This window comes from Telopea speciosissima, chromosome 10 (assembly GCF_018873765.1).
Source record: "Telopea speciosissima isolate NSW1024214 ecotype Mountain lineage chromosome 10, Tspe_v1, whole genome shotgun sequence".
Taxonomy (NCBI): Eukaryota; Viridiplantae; Streptophyta; class Magnoliopsida; order Proteales; family Proteaceae; genus Telopea; species Telopea speciosissima.
The window spans coordinates 18,508,489-18,514,047 of record NC_057925.1 but is presented as its reverse complement, the minus strand read 5'-3'; the positions used below and the strand labels follow the sequence as shown (position 1 = coordinate 18,514,047).

The window sequence follows — 5,559 nt, the reverse complement described above, 5'->3', positions numbered from 1 at the left end:
GGCCTATATAACCACCCCATGCTCCACCTTTTCTGAAGGATAGAATGGGTGTTTTATTTATTCTTAAAGGAATCCTAGTCTTACTCTCTCTCTCCTCCAACTTTTCAAGGGCATTCCTAGAATTTCACTTGGGATAGATTTATTTTGAAAGATATTTTCTCATCTTTGGAAGGTTAAAAAATCAAAGATGCTTTGATTTTATTGTTTGGCGAAGATATCTACAAAGAAAAGGAAGCACAAGCTAGAATTAGAAATTTACTTTTCTAGAAATAAAAGGTTTATGTAAACAATATTTTCTTTTCTCCCTCTTTTCAATTTTTCTTTTTTTCTTGGGAGTCAAGCATTGTAAAAGAGGAAGAAAAGAGAATATTCTCTTTTCTTAGGGAATATTTCTCCTACACTTCCCTCTTCTCTCTTCTCCTCCCTTCCCTCTATAAATACCCCCTACCTCTCTTGTAAAAAAATGTTCATTTATTTAGTGAAATTTTCTCTTCTTCTCCTATTTTTAGCTTTAGTTATTAGTTTGATTTCATGAATTAGTTCTTTCAAGTTCTTAATTTTGCTTTCATAAGATTAGTTAATGGTTGTAATAGGATTAGTTTATGCTTTAATGTCTTCAATATAATTGTAATAATTTTAGTTTAAAGCTTTTTAGTCTAAGCTCTTATGTTGATGACAAGACTTGAAGATTTAGAAGAGGAGGTCATGGTAAGTTTATGCAAGTATTCAAGCTTTTCAATTTCATTCATGCAAGCACATCCAGGTTTTACTATCTAAACTCTCAATCTCATTCTCTATCTCCTCTATCTGTCTCTATCTTCTTCTTCTTCTCCCTCTATTTCTTTTATTTTTTTTTATATGGTTGTGGTTTGTGGATGCACTTTTATTCCTTTAGTCCTTTTTATATGGTTATTATGTGTGGCTGCATTTTTATTCCTTTCAATTTGCATTAGTTTGATAGGTTAGATGCTCATGTGGTAGGATGCCAATTTAATCCCTTAATTTTGTTAGATACTTATAGTTAGGATGCATTAATTATCATTAGTTTAATTTAACACTTTAATTTGGTTCACTTTGCATTACTTTTAAGTTAGTTAAATAGAGTGGCGTATATCTCCTTGTGTTCGACCCGTAGCTACTATTGACCCGTACGCTTGCGGTATTTTTTTTTTAACTCAAACAAGTTTTTGGCACCGTTGCCGGGAAGATTGTAGTCCATTTTATTTTTCTGATTTTTAAGTAGTTCGAAGTGTTTTAGTTTATTATTTTCTCTTCTTTTTCTAAAAAAAAAAAAATCAGTTTTTGAAAACTCTTCTTGTTTCTCTTCTGTTTCAAATAGTGTGCGCCCAATCTAAAGTCCTTCATATGCTTCAACCCTCCATTTTTTGGTGTCCCTCGTAGGATTAAGTTACCTATGACACTACATCTTGACTTAGTTGGGTGGATTGACATGTGATTTATCTTTGGAGGTGACCACTCTTGATAATAGGAAAACGACATAGTGAGAGTGTTGAAAACATAAACACATAGTAGACCTCCATTCTACATCAGAATCCATATTGGAGTCGCACGTAGGTGGTTATAGAAAATTATACAGGTTCCCTTGTTGTCAACCTATATGGTTTCCTTATAGCTTTTGAACCATTGTTTCACTTTTTGAGGGATAGAGATGCACTATCTACCTTGGGCTCCCTCTTATTTTTAGTATTTTTTTTTCCTTAAGTCTTTTATTTTTTTTCTTTAATTTTTCAAAGGAGACCTCATATTTGTTTAGGTGGTTAAGATGTGGACTCGTGATTCAAGTAATTGTCTTATTAGAAGACCATCTTCTCTACCACCATTGACCATGGGTGACCAACAACCCAAGACTCTTAAGGATAGGTTTTACTCCACCAGGGCTGCACAATCCTCATGCATTAGTCTGCCTGTTGTTACAGGGAATAACTATGAACTCAAGACCAACTTCATCAGTATGCTATCCCATTTCCATGGGATGGCCAATGAGGATGCATATCTCTTCCTTAGGGAATTTGAGGAGGTCTGTGTTCTAATTAAGGCCCAGAATTTGACTGATGATGCAGTTAGGCTTAGGTTTATACCCTTTGCCCTGAAAGATCAGGCCAAGAAGTGGCTCTATGGATTGCCAACAATCTCCATTAATACATGGGATGAGTTCACCATCATCTTTTTGAGAAAATTCTTCCCTCTTCACAAGACCAATAAGCTTAAAAGTGACATCCTCCAGTTCAGGCAGAAACCACATGAGTCATTTTCTAAATTCATGGAAAGATTCAAGGACCTCCTCTTAGAATGCCCTCACCATGGTTTTGACTTGTGGCAGTTATGCCAAATTATTTATGAGGGTATTGATTATCAGACCAAGCAACTTGAAGAGTCCATGTGTCCAGCAGGCTTTAGTTCTTTTTCTGAGGAGAATGATGCATGGACATTCTTAACCAACTTGGCTGATAAGACTAGGGAATGGGAATCTTCCTAAGAGGCTGAAAGGACCACTAAGGGGTATCTCATTGAGGGTATGCCAGCTAAGGAGGCCAAACTTGATAGCCTCATAAAACGGTTGGAGTCCATAGTTCTTAAAGAGTCTATACCAGTTAAGCAGGTCAACCATGTGTCGGTATGCAGTTGGTGCCAAACCCCTGGACACCTTTCTGAGGAATGCCCCAACTCCTTGGTGGGCAATTCCAGCACTGAGAATGTAAGTGCTCTCTACCAAAATAACCCATATAGCAATACGTACAATCCAGGATGGAGAAATCACCCCAATTTCTCCTAGAATTAAGGGAACCAAGTAGGCCCATCCGACTTTAACCATCAAGGCCAACTTGGTGCCCAAAGGCTCAACTATGCACCACAAAGCCAAGGAATGTCTCCTAACCCCTTTCCCCCTCGTTCTCATCCAGGACCTTCTATTAATTCTGTTAGGCCTCCTCTCCTTGCACTTTATCAGCAACTCCCAGGATTTACCAATACAAGAGAAGCAACAAGACTGAACGAAATGGACAACAAGATATCTCTTCTCATGACAAGCCACAATAACATGGAAAAACAACTCACCCAGCTTATCACAATCCTTCATGAGAGGGAAACAGGGAAGTTACCTAGCCAACCTGAGCCAAATCCTAGGCATCAGGTTCATATTCAGTAAGGTACCCAAGCTCCTCCAACCAATGTTGCATAAGACCAACAGCACCAAGGGCCCTCCAGACAGGTAAATGTTGTTTATGCTTTAAGGAGTGGCCGTGAGTATCAACAGGCTAGTACACCTCAGTCTTTACCATCTCATACTCCTATTGACTCTCCCCCTTCTGAAGAGGCCATTGAAGTGCCTACTGTTCCAGATTCGTCTGATGAACCTGAAGATATTCTAGATGATTTGATTGAGGAAACTAAAGAGGGTTCTGTTGAGGAGGTTAAAAAGACCAACCCTGAAAGAATTTATACCCCATCTGCCCCTTTCCCAAATAGGTTGGTTAGCAAGAAGTCTCCTTTTGTGGAGAAGATATTGGATGTGTTCAAATAGGTTCAGGTGAATATCCCCTTGTTAGATGCCATTGCCCAATCCCTGCTTATGCTAAAGTCCCCAAAGACTTATGCACCCAAAAGTGGACCACCAATGTGACCAAAAAGGCATTCTTGGCTGCTAATATTAGTTCTCTAATCTCACAGCTTGTAGCAGCCAAGCATAAGGATCCTGGAAATCCCACCATCTCTTGTACTATAGACCATACCACCATTGATCATGCCTTATTGGACCTTGGTGCAAGTGTGAACCTCTTACCCTTTCATGTCTACCAACAACTGGGATTGGGAGAACTGAAACCGACCAAAATTACTCTTCAACTTGCAGATCAGTCAGTTAAAGTTCCTAAGGGAATGATTGAGGATGTCCTGCTGAAGGTTGGGGAATTTATTTTTCCTGTGGATTTTATTGTTTTAGATACCCAACCCACTGCCAACTTCAAGGACCAAATCCCAATCATATTGGGTAGACCATTCCTAGCTACCAGTAATGCTTTAATCAATTGCAGCAATGGCTTCATGAAATTATCTTTTAGCAATACTTTTGTTGACTTCAATGTGTTTAGGTTGGGCAAGCAGCCTGACATGGATGAAGAGGTACATATGCTTCAAGGATTTTCCGATGATATTGATACGTTCTTTGAGATTGATTTTAATTCGGGATTTCAAAAATATATGCAGGAATTGGAGGGTATTGATGATACTCCCTTATCTGAGGTCTGCAGCATCCAACCACCTTTGGAGTCCCTTGGACCCCTATCCACTTCTGTTCCCAAATCCTCTATTATTGAGCCCCCCACATTAAAGTTGAAGGCATTGCTCTCCAACCTCAAGTATGCCTTCCTAGGACATGATCATACCCTTCCTGTTATTATTGTTTCTGATTTGACTTCTATTCAGGAAGAAGAGTTGATTAAGCTTCTAAAGGACCATAAGGAAGTCATAGGTTGGATCATGTCTGACATCAAAGGTATTAGCCCCTCCATTATTCAACATCATATATATCTGATGGAGAGTTCCACACCTTCTAGGGAACCCCAAAGGAGGGCTAATCCTGTGATGAAAGAGACAATCAAGAAAGAGATCCTAAAATGCTTGGATCATGGCATCATTTATCCTATTTCTGATAGCCAATGGGTGAATCCTGTGCAGGTTGTGACTAAGAAAGGAGGAGTTCCTGTAGTTGAGAATGCCAATAATGAATTGATTCTAACCCGTATCCAAACGGGATGGAGAGTGTGCATTGACTACAGGAAATTGAATGCAGCAACTTAGAAGGACCACTTCTCCTTGCCTTTTATTGATCAGATATTAGAGAGACTAACTGGTCATAAATATTATTATTTTCTTGATGGTTATGCAGGCTATAACCAAATCCCTATTGCTCTAGAGGACCAACACAAGACCACTTTCACATGCCCTTATGGAACCTTTGCTTACCGGCGTATGCCTTTTGGGCTTTGTAATGCCTCTGCTACATTTTGAAGGTGCATGATGAGTATCTTTTTTGATATGGTAGAGCACTTCCTAGAGGTGTTTATGGATGATTTCTCTATTCACGACTCTACCTTTTCTCATTGCTTGCATCATCTCTCTTTGGTTCTTAAAAGATGTATAGAAAAGAACTTGGTCCTGAATTTGGAGAAGTGCCACTTCATGGTGAAACAATGCATAGTTCTTGGTCACATTATGTCTAAAGAAGGGATAAAGTTTGATAGATCTAAGGTGGACTTTATTGTCAATTTACCACCATCCAAGAGTGTGAAGGACATTAGATATTTTCTTGGCCATGCAGGTTTTTATAGAAGATTCATCAAGGATTTTAGCTAGATAACTAGACCTCTTACCTCTTTTTTGGCAAAGGAATGCCCATTTGATTTCTCTTCTGAGTGTCATGATAGTTTTGAGCAATTGAAAAGAGCGTTGACTTCAGCCCCTATTATTCAAGCTCCAATTTGAAAAGTTTCATTTGAGCTTATGTGTGATGCTTCTGATTTTGCTATAGGGGCTGTTCTTAGG

At 38.8% G+C, this 5,559-nt stretch overlaps 1 non-coding gene across 1 annotated transcript; it reads right to left on the bottom strand.

Moving 5' to 3' along the window:
- Positions 1 to 2,221: 2,221 nt before the first annotated feature.
- Positions 2,222 to 2,328, bottom strand: LOC122644410. The gene has a single exon (XR_006330340.1). It is a non-coding gene; the product is annotated as a small nucleolar RNA R71 (small nucleolar RNA).
- Between the last annotated feature and the right edge of the window lie 3,231 nt (positions 2,329 to 5,559).